Genomic DNA, 15771 nt, shown 5'->3' with positions numbered 1-15771 from the left:
CTCTTTATCTCTTGCCCCCTTTTCTCTTGTCTTATTTTCTCTTGCCTCATTTTCTCTTGCTAGTTATTTAGCTTCATCTTCTGCTTGCTTTGTCCTCATTTCAAGGAATCTCTTCATCATGGCTTCAATTTTTGCACTCTTTCTAGGCTTTTGTCCTTCCTTTTCTAGTTTCTTTCTTGATGCAGCCATTCTTCATTGTCCACTTCTTGCCTCCTCTTCATCTCTTGCATCCTTTTCTTCATCCTCTTCATTACGTATCTCATGAATTTCCTGTAGGGCTTCTTTCTCAGCTTGTGCATCATCTTCTACATCATCAATTTGGTGAAGGGGCTCTTCCACACGTTGTGACTCAATAGAAGTGAAATTGTATGTCCCTTCAACCAGGTGACCTACATTTGGCACAATGCATTTAGAGAAATAGGACAAGCACCTATTTTACATCATAGAGATCTGACTGGGAAAGAGCTTACTATATAGAACTTACCATCATAGAGTTCTCCTAAAGCATCAAAGAGCGAAAAGCTTGCCTTGTTGTTTTGAAACTTCTTAATTTTGGGGAAAGTCTGCATATTTGAAGAAAACATTGATCAAATACAAAGTTATCACTATGAGGTTATCCATAGAATTACTTCAAGAAATTAACTTACCACCATGAGGTTCTCTCACATTACTGTTGATCCTTCAACCATATTTCTTTGTTCATTCCATTTTGACCCACTTTGCATTCTTGCCGCTTTGAGCATTTTGTAGTCCCTCTTAAGCTGACATTCTTTATCTTGAATTTGTACCTTTGTGTACGAGACAGACTTGTTTCTCAGATGGAACTCCTTCACCATCTTATTCCACCCTTTAGTGTTCCAACCGTTGTCACTTCTATAGCCACTATCTTTATACTCATGCAGAATTTCAACAAGTGATTTCTCAAGAGTTGGGTTCCAGTCCGCTCTTTGTTTTCCTACATAAACAATGATCAAGCATTAGTAATAGAAATTTCATAGCATCATGTTGACGCAAAATCCTGAAGGTGGTGGACCCTGCATCACCACATGAGGACCTGGGAGATCTGCTTAACTCCAGTGCAGAATCCAAATCGGCGCGCATGGTGTGCGCGGGCGTGCCAGTCAGTTTGACCATTCAACTGACAAGGTGGAGATAATTCTCTCGAAGTTCGATGGAGTCGCCCGATCGGGCCGATTTAATATATTTTACAATAACCATCAGCCATACGGCCGATAGGAAACACAATGCTGTTGAGTTGTTGCTCCACCATAGCTAGAGCCACAAGCCGATGAGATCTAAACTAACATCACCACCAATATTTTTAGGTGAAACCACAGCGATGCGCCCGGTAGTTGAAGCTTAGAATTTACTCGGTAAACGGAACTTACAAGATCGGTCGGAGACTAAGTTGATGCAGCCTTGCCAACCCGTACGAACTCGTGAAAAGAGAAAGTATTTGGCGAAGTCGCCTGCTTGAAAGTAAGTACGAGGAAAAAGTAGTTGGTTGTATTGATTTATTGATGATTACAGATTTACAAAGGTAGCTATTTATAGCCCCGTACAGATGACTCCTTAACTGACTAGAATTCTATCCCTAATTCAAATAGAAAACGAATATTTACAAACACGATTCGTGCTAGGTTGGTTATTATACGCTTCATGGGCTGATCTTCCCCTTATCCTTCTATTCCTTTCCAAGCCCATACAGGCCCAATTAACCCAATCTCCTACCCGGCCGATTCCTTATCGGCAAAAGGCAACCGATTGGGAGCCCGGCGCGTCCGACCCGGAAGCGAGGCAGAAGCCACTGGCCGATCCCGCACTGTAGCGTTGGCCGATCTAGAACTGTAGCGCCATTTGACCGACTCCCAACTGTACTTTTCCAATTTCCTCTTTTCTTGGCGCCGATTCTACTAGTGACGAAATCTGGCGTCAACACATGCCCCCCAGTTTCGGAGTAAAACATAGTCTTTTACATCGAAATTCTTTTCAACATCTCCTCCGAAACAGCCGCAATGAAAATATCCTTCCGTTTCGCGGTCTTCCAGCTGATGATTGCAATCTTTTCGAAACGGGCGCCCACGACAACCACTACTCCCGAAAAACTCGAAACGCCGGCGCGGTGAAAATTCCATTTTTACCCCTCTTTTGGCACCCTTTAAATAGCAGTTCACCCCGCATTTCATCTTCAAGCTCACGTCTTTCTTCTTCCGCGCGCGCGCCTTCTTCTTCCCTCGGCACTTTTCCCTTGTCACCGAAGCTTCCTAGCGCCATCCCCCTGTCGCTTCTTCTCTTCTTCTCCAATGGCGGCTCCTTCTGGCACCTCTCCAGCGCGCGATGCTCCGGAAGTAGCACCTCCGGCGGTAGTGGCGACGGCAGTTGCTCCATCGACAGAAGAAGGAGCTTCATCAGAGATCCCAATGGCGATCCCCATCGCGGCCTCATCGTCCGCCTCTGCACCGGCGACCACACGGAACTTCATCCCAGAGGTTATTACTGAATCCTTCTTCTATTGGCAATGCATTTACTTTAGATCTGTTTCTTACCCTTTTACACCCCCCTTTCCTTTTTTAGGCGGTTAGGCATCGCATTACTATCCATCTTACGGGATATGCATTCTATAGCGGCTTCTTACTTTTGGTCCGATGCCCTCAATGCTTTCTTATTTGGGCATGGACCTATGACCCCAACACTGGCCGATGTGGTTCTGTTGACCGGCCTTGACATTTCTTCCCCGGACACACCTTTCCACCTCTTAGCCGCAACGTCACATCGGCTGGACACAAGGGGAATCGGTGGGTGGAAAGGATTCATCAGATGCAATAAAAGAACTGGGTCTGTCGAGAATAGGGAACATACAGCCTTCTTAATGATGTGGTTAGAAAAACACTTCTTTTGTGGAAGAGCAGCCGGCCCATCAACCAACACCCAGGCTTTAGCCGAAGCACTGTCCGGAGGGACCCGTGTTCCCCTTGGGAAACACTTGCTAGGGGCGGCGTACCACATGCTCCACCAAATCGGCATCAAACTATCCAAGGGAGAGCCGATCGGAAATCCAGGCGGACCCTGGTGGTTTATCAACTTATGGCTGAACCTCTACATGAACCAGATCACTAAGCAGAATGTGAGTCACATGATGTTCCCTGACATCGAATCGGCAGAAGATCCTACCGATCGTCGCCGATGCATGTCTTTTGGTGAAGCAGCATCGGCCTTTTCAGGTTGCACGTATTCTGCCACAAAAGTAGCCAAGTACTTCCGATGCTTTTACAACGGCTTTAATGAAGATGCAACCGTTTGGTTTCCTTATCAGCGGGATGACCCGATCTTTGAACTCCCAACCTGTTTTGACTCAAGCACTGGCCGATTCGACGAAGAACTCAACGATGAGTTAATCAAGCCAGGAATCTTGCCAGACAACTTCTTCTCGGGGAAAGATGCCCACACGTACGAGTTCTACAACCCCTCTGTTGCAGCACGTCAGTTCGGCATGGGTCAGCTGCCGATTCAAGTGTATTTTGCTAGCCGAGTCAAGTTCAGAGATGCGCTCACAACAGGTCTAGACTACAGTCGGGTGCGAGACCGGATTCCGGACTCCAACACCATTGATCTGAACAACTGGATAGTAGCTCCCTTCGCTGTCCAGCCATTCAAACTCTGGTGGGCCGAATGGAAACAATTCCTCTTCTGCAACTCGGCATCGGCATACTGCAACCTCTTGGATCCAACCAACATTGACCCGAATGCCAAGGTATTTTCCTTAGCCGATTTTTACTCCTCTCTTTTTTTAACGCGACTGATCACTAATGGTTTTACTATTTCTTCAGGCCGAGAATCGCACTCCTCCAACACACAGCCGGAGTGGTCGGCTAATAGAGGGTTATCATCCATACACCTCCTACCCTCTCATCGGCTATGATGCTCTGTCCGTGGACGTGATTGCTGGCCGATCGAAACAAGCTCAGAAGAGAATTGCCAAGAAGACCAGTCGCCGAGTCCGAGCCCGTATAGAATCGGCAGATCCTCCTATGCTCGTATCGGCAGAGACTCTGACCACGCCACCCCCTCAGGCCACCAAAGATGACGATACTCAAGTCGTCGCACAAGCTGGGGCAGCCGCCGCGTCATTGTTGTTAGAGGCCGTTCAGGTAAACTTATGTTTTATTCCTCCCGATTGTTGTTTTGATATTAATCCTTCTTATCTTAGACTGCGCAGAGTACTCCCATAGACACACAACAATCGGCAGCAACCCAATCGGCCATCGACACGCCCCCGCTTCCATCCGTTGAGGTACAGCACTATTTCACCGATTCCCCTGGTATTTGCATAATATACTTATTCAACCTTCTGACGCAGGTCGTCGGTACGCCGAGCGCTCCTCAACCACTAGTCTTCTCTCAGGGAGCTGGTCCAAGCGCCGCGCCGATCATCGTGGAATCTTCCTCCTCTGATGAACCCATGGTACAAGCCCCTGAGCAAGGCATGACGGCTTCCCAGATGCAACATGAAGAGATTCGCTTCAAAGTGGTAAGTTATCTTCCGGCTTTATTTAGCCGATTTGCTTCTACCATCAGCCGATTTATTTTTTTCTTTTTATTATCTCCAGGAACAAGACACCCCCGACAACAGCCTCTTCTCTTTTGCGGTTGCCCTCTCCGACGATGAAGAAGTCGCCTCTCGTCAAATCGCCCTGAGCTCCATCCCTGACGATGTCCGAGCCAAGCTTACCAATATCCGATCCCTTCTTCAAGGAGATATCGGCCGATTGGTAGAAGATGCGTCGCCGATTCGTCAGCTGTTTGGTGACGTCAGCGGACGAGTGCCCGAAGAAGCGGAGGAAGCATTGGCACCGGCCGCTTTTATCGAGTCCATGAGGATCCCAGTCTTCCGAGCTCTTCGTCACATGGCCGATCGCGCCAAACTGGCCAAGACTCGCGAAGAGGAGGACGCATTCAAACGTCAAGCTCAAGAGGTGCACCAGCGTATCCATTTTCTGGAGGACTCCCGCCCAGGGATCGTCGGTGAGATAGACCGCCTCAAGCGCCGGAGGGCAGAGCTTGCCAAGGAAATGGAGCAAGTGACCAAGGCAATCAGCGCCGAAGAGAAAAGGCTCCAAGAACTTCCTTCAGTCATTGCCGAATTGAAACAGGAGAGGCAACACTTGGCCCACGAAGCCCTGAAGCTCCACCGTAGTGCGTCAGAAGTCCCTGGATCGGCGGATGAAGACCAACGGGTCCTAGAATTTGCCGATCAGATCCGGCGTCGGGCGATCGCGGCTATCGATACCCTTCTGGGTAATCTGTAAAGGCACTGACTATTTGTACGAACCTTTAATAACTGCTTTGACCGTCCTTCGCGACGCCTCCTTTATTGATTGCCTTTCCTATTTCCAACGGGACGCATCCTTACCAAATTTCGACGCCTCTTTTCCTTATAAGTACCGGCCTAGGCACTTCCTTCCGAAAGCACCAGCTTGGCTTTCGGTTTTATTTTCTCACCCTTCTCGTCGGCGCGGCCTTCTATCATGTCTTCGTCGGCTTCCTCCTCCTCTGTCAACCAGGTGAAACCTTGGCCTCTATTCCCCTTTCTCTTTTTAGTTCTTGGGAAGAGGATGCCCCTTTTTAATCTTTCTTTGTTTCAGCCTCGGCGTCTTAGCCCCGAACTCGAACGCGCCATTGAGCTCATACATTCTGATGACCCGTTGTCGTCAGAGGATAAGGACCTGATCAGGGCTCATCATGACGAACTTCAAGAACACATCACTGCGGAGGCCCGTCTGGTCTTGGATTTCCTGGAGAGTAACGGTCGCCGGCGACCTCTAGCCGACAGAAGTCATCCGCTTCCTCCACGAGTCACCCGTTAAGACGCGGCGGCAGGAACGTTACGCCCGGCTTTGGACCGGAGCCACCCTCTCCCCCGTCAAGTCGAAGCGGAGGCTTCGATGAAGGAAATAGAAGAAGAGTACACCCGTCTCATGATAGAGCTAGGCCGGACTGAGAGAGAGCGCAAGAAAAAGAATAATTAGTTATTGTATTTTTTGTTCTAAGGGCGACTTGTATCTTGTCGGCCATGTAATCACCGTCCATACCGAATGAATACATCGGCCGATTTGGACGATTACATGTTTGAACCGTCTTGTATTGGTTGTGTGCGATTGTATTACGGTCAATCCCTTATGCTCCGACCCATATACTAGGGTAGTATCTCTTTAAGTACCTTCCGTTCAGAGCCCTAGTAAATTCTTCTCCTTCTATTGTTTCTAAAATGTAAGCATTCCCTGGAGCACATCTGCCGATTTTATACGGCCCTTCCCATGTAGGAGACCACTTTCCGAATTTAGGATCTTTCGACCCAATCGGCAATACTAACTTCCATACCAAGTCCCCAGGGGAGAATTGTTTGACTTTGACCTTCTTATCGTACCACCTGGCTACTTTCTTTTTGTTTTCTTCAATGCTTATCAACGCTCTCAACCGCTGGCCAGCCAAGTCATCGAGTTCTCTCTTCATGAGCGACGAGTAGTCGTCAGCCGTTAACTGGTCTTGGAGCGAAATGCGCCTTGATCCCGCCCTTGCTTCCCATGGTAGTACTGCATCGTGACCGTACACCAACTGATAAGGAGATAACTTGGTGGCTCCATGGCAAGCCATCCTGTACGCCCACAGGGCTTCGGTTAGGCATAGGTGCCATTTCTTCGGCTGCTCTTCTATTTTCCTTTTGATTAACTTGATTATCCCTTTGTTGGAAGATTCGGCCTGGCCGTTGGCCTGGGCGTAGTACGGAGAAGAATTCAACAATTTGATCCCCATATCGGTCGTAAATTCTTCGAATTCACCCGATGTGAACATTGTTCCCTGATCGGTCGTTATAGTCTGGGGAATGCCGAATCGGTAGACGATATGATCCCTTACGAAGTCGGCCATGATAGCCGATGTCACGGTTCTTAACGGAATCACCTCCACCCATTTGGTAAAGTAATCGGTAGCCACCAGAATAAACTTGTGCCCTTTACTTGATGGTGGATAAATTTGGCCGATAAGATCTATTCCCCACCCTCTAAACGGCCACGGCTTGGTAATGGGATTCATGGCCGATGCGGGTGCACGTTGGACATTCCCGAACTTCTAACAATCCTGGCATCCCTTATAATATTTGAAACAGTCTTCGAGGATCGTTGGCTAGTAGTACCCATTATTCCTGATCATCCACTTCATCTTATGGGCCGATTGGTGTGCCCCACATACCCCTTCATGGATTTCCCCCATTAGAATCTTGGCCTCCTCTGTTCCCAGGCATTTGAGTAGGACACCGTCGATCGTTCGGTAGAATAGGTCATCTTCGAGCAGTACGTACTTAGTAGCATGAAAACGTACTCGTCGCTCCACCTTCTTAGACGGATCTTTCAGGTAGTCGGCAATTTCTTTCCGCCAGTCATCGGCCGTGAGTTCTAGAGCCATAGCGCCTAGAATTGGCCGATATCTAGATGCGTGCTGGGCGAGCTTGTTGGCACCCTCGTTGTGGTCCCTTGGGATGTACTCGATTACTGCCGATTTAAATTCTTTTAAGAGTTGTAGACAATCTTCATAATAAAGTCTCAATACATCATCCTAGCACTCGGACCTTCCAGTTAATTGATCTACAATAAGCATGGAATCTCCGAAGACTTCAACAGAATTGGCCTTGACTTCTCTTAATAATTGTAGGCCCTTCAATACAGCTCGGTACTCCGCTTGATTGTTAGTAGCGGTGGCTTCTATCGGCAGAGAAAAATCATAGCTTGCCCCCCGAGGCGATATGAGAACGATGCCGATTCCTGATCCGACCCCACATGACGACCCATCAAAATATAAAGTCCAAGACGCTGGCTCTACGAGGGTAATCTCCGGTCCGCAGTGTTGGGCGACGAAATCGGCCATGACCTGACCCTTAACGGCTTTTGCCGATTCATACCGTAGGTCGAACTCTGACAAAGCTAAGATCCATTTGCCGATTCGTCCTTTCAAGATCGGCAGTGATAGCATGTATTTTACTACGTCGTCTTTGCATACGACCACGCATTCTGCCGACAGTAAATAGTGCCTGAGTTTGGTGCATGAGAAGTAAATACATAGGCACAACCGCTCCACTAGAGGATATCTTGTTTCAGCGTCCAGAAGTCTTCTACTGACATAATAAATTACCCGTTCCTTGCCTTCGAAATCCTGGACTAGAGCCGACCCAATAGCCTTTTCGTCGGCTGATAAGTATAACTTAAACGGCTTACCAGTTTGAGGAGGAACCAACACCGGTGGTGATACCAAGTATTGCTTGATGTCTTCCAGTGCTTTGCGCTGCTCTTCCCCCCATAAAAATTCCTGGTCAGGCTTCAACTTCAACAGTGGCATGAACGCCTGAATCCGCCCAGATAGATTAGATATGAATCTTCTGATGAAATTCACCTTGCCGATTAAAGACTACAATTCGGTTTTGTTCTGCGGAGCCACGACTTTGTTGATGGCCGCTATGGTCTTCCGATTGATTTCTATCCCTCGTTCGTGCACCATGAATCCTAAGAACTAACCGGCGGATACGCCGAAAGCACATTTATTGGGATTCATCTTAAGCCCGTGTTTCTTGGTGCACTCTAGCACTCTTCGCAAATCGGCCAGATGCTCTTCGTGCCTTTTGGACTTGACTACGACGTCATCGATGTAGATCTCTACCAGAATGCCAATGAGTTTGTGAAATATGTAATTCATGGCTCTCTGATACGTAGCACCAGCGTTCTTCAAGCCAAAAGTCATCACCACCCACTCGAATAGACCAAGGTGGCCCGGGCATCTGAAGGCCATTTTGGGTATGTCCTCTTCGGCCATTAGTATTTGATTGTATCCAGCGTTTCCGTCCATGAAGCTGATAATCTTGTGCCCTGCGGCAGCGTCGATCAGCACATCGGCCGTTGGCATGGGGTACCCATCCATCGGTGTGGCCTGATTAAGATTCCTGAAGTCGACGCAAACGCGTAGCTTGCCATTCTTTTTGTACACTGGTACAATGTTGGAGATCCACTCGGCATAACGGCATTGCCGAATAAATTTTGCTTCGATTAGCCGAGTTATTTCGGCTTTTATATCTGGTAGAATTTTAGGATTGCAGCGTCGTGCAGGCTGTTGGTACGGCCGATACCCTGGTTTTATGGGTAGCCGATGTTCAACAATAGATCGATCTAAACCGGGCATCTCATGATACTCCCAAGCAAAACAATCCTTAAATTCTCTTAACAAGTTTGTCAATTTACATTTGTATTCTGGGTCTAAATTTGCACTAATATAAGTCGGCCTTGGTTTGGTACCATCGCCTAAGTCTATCATCTCTAATGAATCGGCCGACGTGAACCCGTGCCCTAGCTTCCCATCTTCTCGGGCGAACTGATCCATCTATTCTGAGTCTTCGGAGCCGACTGCTCGGATCGGCTGCAGGCCAAAATCGGTGACCTTCAGGAAATCGGTCTCCCATACTCTGCCGGATATGCACCTGACGGTTTCGCAGCTCCACTGCTGCGTGTCGGCTGCCGCGATGCTGTATGCGGAATCGGCGTTGACTACCTCGATGTTGTCGCCGACCCATTGTACAAGATATTGATGCATTGTTGATGGAATGCAGCAATTTGCGTGTATCCAGTCCCGGCCGAGTAGCATGTTGTAGGACCCTTGCCATTAATAATAAAGAAAGTGGTGGGAAGGGTCTTACTGCCGATGGTGAGGTCAACGCAGAGAGCGCCGCGAGCGTTTGACACATTGCCTTCGAAGTCCTTGAGCATCATGTCCGTCTTGGTCAAGTCGTCGTCGCTTTTTCCAAGCTTCCGGAGCACGGCGTACGACATGATGTTGACCGCAGCTCCTCCGTCTACCATCAATCTAGTGAGGGGACGGCCGTCGACATGCCCTTTAAGGAACAGTGCTTTCAGGTGTTGTCGTTTGTCATCTTCGGGCTTCTCGAACGTGGCCATCATTGGTTCCAAAGCCAACTGTGCCGTCTATTCTTCTATCGCCGATATATCCTGTTGATCGGCGGGAGTCATGAATTCCATCGGCAGTATGAAAACCATGCCGATATCGGCTGCCGATTCATCACCCGCCGATTTGTCGTCCCCTTTATCGTTTCTTTTGGGGCGCCACACCCGAGGCCTTCCTTCCTTCTTGTCTGTCGTACTCTATTGTTCCTCTTCCTTCTGTTCCCATTGGCGGAGACGTTGGATTCTTCATTTTTGAGACTTGGTCAATCCATCGGGACATCACCTGGGGTTTATTGGTTTGCCCCCTGACTTGGCGCGTTCCCACTCCGGTTCGCGTCCTAACGGGTTTTCGTCTGTCACCCGAGCATCGGCCATCTCTTCGAGCCGACTGTGAACGTTGGCCTTGTTTACTGACCGGTCATGTCGATCAGTCCTGCCCCCCTGCCTATCATGGCGTCTATCTTCCGACCGATCATATCGGTCACTTCTGCCCCCCAGCCGATCACGCACGGGAGGGCGCTGGTCATCTTGGTTGCGCCAATTCCTACTGATCGGTTCTGGCCTTCCGTCTCTGGAGCGAGACCTGTTCAACGGCCGATTGCCACGATATGGGCTGTTGCATTCTGGGCAATTATCAGCTGAAGGTAACCTGAGGTTGTTTTCCCAACAGTGGATGAAGAACGGGCACCTCCAGTGATCTTCGTGTCGTCGCATCGCTTCTTCCCGGGATCTTGAGCGTTCATGCTGACGTTGGTATTTCTGTAGCAGGAACTGGGAAGTAATGCGTGGCTCTTCCGATTCGCCATCGTCGTCCTCCATCCGTCGCTTCCCCTTGACATCTTCAAGCGTAGCTTGATTTCTGGGGTCGACGGCGCCACTCTGTTTAGCCGATTCGGACGTTAGCACCTTTGTTTGGAGTGAATTCTTCCCCGTATCAACCATGTTGGTGGGGAAGGGGTGCTGGTCGATCTTCATCGGCTTGGCCGATTTTGTCGGCACTTCAAATTTAAGTCTGCCCTGCTCAATGGCCGACTGTATCTGCTGCCTGAAGATTTTGCACTCGTTAGTATCATGGGATGTGGCGTTGTGCCACTTGCAGTATTTCATCTGTTTCAACTGTTCGGCAGAAGGTATTGTATGATATGGCGAGAGTTTAATCTGTCCTTCCTGGAGGAGAAGGTCGAAGATTTTGTTGGCCTTCGTCGTGTCAAAACCGAACACCTCTGGCTCCTTTTTTCCGAATGGGCAGGATATCGGCTTCTTTCCCTTGATCCACTTCGCAAGTCCGACTTTGACGTCTTCCTTGTCCTCCAACTCTTCCAGGAATGCCACTTTCTTCTGGAAATTCCTCCGTGGATCGAAAGAACGTACCACCTGTCCAGACAGTCGGTGGACGATCTGGCTTAAACTCTCGAACTCCTGTGAGGCATATTTTTCTTTGATGTAGGGCAGGAGGCCTTGAAAGGCTATATCGGCCAGCTGTGCGTCATTTAGAGCCAGGGAATAGCATTTGTTCCTGATTTCCCGAAACCTCTGTACATATGAGGATATCGGCTCGTCGCTTCTCTGCCTGAGGCTGGTCAAATCGGACAGCTTCATCTCATGCACCCCAGCGTAGAAGTATTTGTGGAACTGTCTTTCTAAATCGCCCCATGTGATGATCGAGTTTGGCAGCAATGTCGTGAACCACTGAAAGGCCGAGCCAGACAGAGATGACGAGAACAACCGCACCCGTAGAGCATCTTGCGTAGCTGCCTCTCCGCATTGGATGATGAATCTATTCACGTGCTCCACGATTGAAGTATCATCCATCCCCGAGAACTTGGTGAAGTCAGGAACTTTATACCGATGGGGAAATGGCAGTAGGTCATATGTAGATGGGTATGGTGTCCTATAGGTGTAAGTTTGTACCTTAGGCTTTAAGCCGAATTGTTCCTGAATCACCTCCGCAATACGTGCCGACCAATCTGGCTGTTGCTGGTGAACCGTTGGCTGAGGTATTGGCACGTGCTAGTATACCGGAGGTGGAATAGCCTGATGCTGAGTGAAAGCAGCTGGCATCTGAGTGAAAGCCGGCTGTGAATTGAAAATCGGTTGTTTGAATGAGCCACTTGTTTCAGCATACAGTATGAGCTCTGCTGTTTTATTCATCTCTGGTGCGACAGGCTGGTATGGCGGTACAGTCGGCCGAGTGGCCGCCTGGAAAGATGCCTGGAATGGTGGGCTTCCTTGACTGGCCGATTGATTCTGACCGGCCGTGACTGATGGTGCCCCCCAAGGCGATGGGCTAACCGGAGGGAACGGCGCAGAGGACAGTTGGATGGAGTTATACCCCATAGGAACTGATGATGAGGAAGCACCTGATCCCCCGACGGAAAATTGGATCGGCTGAGAAACCGAATTCAAATAACTCTGGTTTGGTGGAATCGGCTGAGTATATGCCGGTCCCCTGTATCCCTGAGGTATTCCACTAGTGAAAGAGTTGACAACGGCGTTGTCCACCGTATTTGCAAGCACCGGGGATTGATCAATGAAGGCGTGATAGACGGACTGTTGAACCATATCGGCCATTTTGGCCGAGTCTTCAGAGATTGTGATCTGGCGGGGAGCAGGAAACGGAGACTTTTTGATAGTCTCCCCGCTTCTGGAGCGACTGAAAGACTGCAGGCAAGCTTTCCGAACTGCGCCATATGCTTATCCAGTTCTTCCTTCTGGTCATCCTTTAGATCTGCTTCCGTCACTTCGATGACGTTATCTTCGGAGACTTCAGCAGCTTTTGACATGGCGGCGGTTGTGTGTCCCACCGGACGTGCCAAAATGTGTTGACACAAAATCCTGAAGGTGGTGGACCCTGCATCACCACATGAGGACCTGGGAGATCTGCTTAACTCCAGTGCAAAATCCAAATCAGCGCGCATGGTGTGCGCGGGCTTGCCAGTCAGTTTGACCATTCAACTGACAAGGTGGAGATAATTCTCTCGAAGTTCGATGGAGTCGGCCGATCGGGCCGATTTAATATATTTTACAATAACCATCAGCCATACGGCCGATAGGAAACACAATGCTGTTGAGTTGTTGCTCCACCATAGCTAGAGCCACAAGCCGATGAGATCTAAACTAACATCACCACCAATATTTTTAGGTGAAACCATAGCGATGCGCCCGGTAGTTGAAGCTTAGAATTTACTCGGTAAACGGAACATACAAGATCGGCCGGAGACTAAGTTGATGCAGCCCTGCCAACCCATACGAACTCGTAAAAAGAGAAAGTATTTGGTGAAGTCGCCTGCTTGAAAGTAAGTACGAGGAAAAAGTAGTTGGTTGTATTGATTTGTTGATGATTACAGATTTACAAAGGTAGCTATTTATAGCCCCGTACAGATGACTCCTTAACTGACTAGAATTCTATCCCTAATTCAAATAGAAAACGAATATTTACAAACACGATTCGTGCTAGGTTGGTTATTATACGCTTCATGGGCTGATCTTCCCCTTATCCTTCTATTCCTTTCCAAGCCCATACAGGCCCAATTAACCCAATCTCCTACCCGGCCAATTCCTTATCGGCAAAAGGCAACCGATTGGGAGCCCGGCGCGTCCGACCCGGAAGCGAGGCAGAAGCCACTGGCCGATCCCGCACTGTAGCGTTGGCCGATCTAGAACTGTAGCGCCATTCGGCCGACTCCCAACTGTACTTTTCCAATTTCCTCTTTTCTTGGCGCCGATTCTACTAGTGACGAAATCTGGCGTCAACACATCAATAATACAAAATTAACAAGAAAGCATGAAGAAACATTAAACACCATATCTCGTGGTGAACCTCCACTCCTCTTTGCCCCACTGCATTTAGGAGAAGGCTTCTTTTTAGTAGCACTTGTTATAGGCAGGAACCTACTCAACTTTGACGACCCCCTTGCAATCACATTGAGCTTTGGGAAGCCTTTTCCAACCATCGCTTTTCAAAGAAAAAACTTATTCATCAACTTATTCATGATACAATCTTATTAACTTATTCATGATACAAGCTTATTAATTCATGAAGACTAATTTACATGTTGCTGGTACTGAACCCACATTTCTTGGGCTATGGTATCTCTCAAAGCATTGCCTTGTGTAGTGCCTCAGTCATGATTTGATCACCATTGGGTAGAGAAACAAAGTGTGTTGGATCGATATTATCCGGTTGATGATCCAACCATTCCTCATCTCCATGAAGTAATCAGATTAGATTGTGGAAGATGGCTGCAGCTACTGGTATTTTCACTTGATTTTCCAATATATGGAATGTGGAAACTTTGAGAATGGGGAAGCGCTTCTTAAGCACTCCCAAAGTCCTTTTGACATGATTCCTCAGTAGTGCGTGGTGGTGGTTGAAGAGCTCCTTTGAGTTTTGTGGTTTTCGATGTCCAGCTCCAAATTCTTTCAAATGGTATCGAACCCCTCGATATGGAGCGAGAAAAGATGGAGTATTTGCATACCCTCCATCAACCAAATAGAATTTGCCTGGCGGTACCTGGAAGCCCTTGCTCATAGCCGATCTTAGCACTCTGGAATCTATAGTTGATCCCTCCCATCCACTAGAAATAAAAGTGATGTTGAGATCGAAATCACATGCCACCATCACATTCATGCTTAGTGTGCCCTTTCTATTCCTTAAAGGAGAATGCTTCTCAGGGGATATGGAAATGGGGATATGAGTTCCATCAACGACACCAAGATAATTCTTGAAGAATGGATAGAATCTAGGATTATCTTGGATTTTCGGATGCACTTGATTAGGATCGAGGGACTGGAGGAAACAACGAGAAAGTGTAGGAATGACCTTCTTGAAGAAGTTGTTGATGTGACAATGGAAGGTGTCGTTGCTGTGCCTAAAGGTCACTGCAAGATCCTCATATGAGGTGTTGCGACTTAACATGTATAGGAAGAAACCCAACTTCTCCTCCACCGTAATCCTTGTATCAACAACGAGCCTTTTCCTTCTAAGATAAGTGGCCAACTCTTTGAAGATGTGAGGTTCCATCCTAAATGTAACTTGGCAGTTCATGATATGTCCCTCAAGGAGTCGATGAACCTTAACCTCTCCTGTTTCTTCTTATGTACGACATTTCTTCTTTACTCCTCCTTCTCTAGCGGAACCCATCAGATATAAGGCAGGGAATAGAAACATCATCATGTCATCATCTTCTTCCTCCCTCCTCTTTCTAATACGATCTCTCAATGAGATATTCATTGCAGAACCAAAGAATATAAATTTATAGTCAAATAAAAGCTAAATAGATAAAATGGAAGGCTAAACAGGTTTCTGTACCTATTGGATTATGTACCTATTTTGAATAGAAAAAAAGAAAGACTTAAACATAGACATAATTCTGTACCTATTGGAGTTGGTACCGAATCTCAAGAAGGTGGAGGTTCACCTTCGCCAACTCTTAATGGTGCTGGTGGGATCTACAAGTAACAAGAAAACGCATTAAGTTATTTTGTAAAATAGTGTACTATACTAGTGCGCCAGTAAGTAGTTGTGGCAAAAAGAATTGAAAATCTAAAGCTTGAACTGCTTGACTGCAAGGGAGAATACAAAGGTTCGTCAGTAATGTAAATATTTAGTAAAAATATGTCAAGGTGATGCTGGCGTCACCACCCCGCACACACTACTAGCCGATCCTATTGACAAAATCATGCTTACTGTCCAGTTTCAGAATACACTGTTATGATTTTACTGTCTTGTTTTAGAATACACACTAGCAGATCCTATTGACAAAATCATTCTTAC

At 47.7% G+C, this 15771-nt stretch overlaps 1 long non-coding RNA gene across 1 annotated transcript; it reads right to left on the bottom strand.

Moving 5' to 3' along the window:
* Window positions 1-867: 867 nt before the first annotated feature.
* On the bottom strand, window positions 868-13854 carry LOC111257759. Its single transcript, XR_002678337.1, has 2 exons — window positions 13816-13854; window positions 868-955 (listed from the first exon to the last, which is right to left on the bottom strand). It is a non-coding gene; the product is annotated as an uncharacterized LOC111257759 (long non-coding RNA).
* Between the last annotated feature and the right edge of the window lie 1917 nt (window positions 13855-15771).

Source organism: Setaria italica, chromosome VI (genome assembly GCF_000263155.2).
Source record: "Setaria italica strain Yugu1 chromosome VI, Setaria_italica_v2.0, whole genome shotgun sequence".
In the NCBI taxonomy this organism is placed as follows: domain Eukaryota; kingdom Viridiplantae; phylum Streptophyta; class Magnoliopsida; order Poales; family Poaceae; genus Setaria; species Setaria italica.
This window is presented reverse-complemented; position numbering and strand designations above follow the sequence as displayed.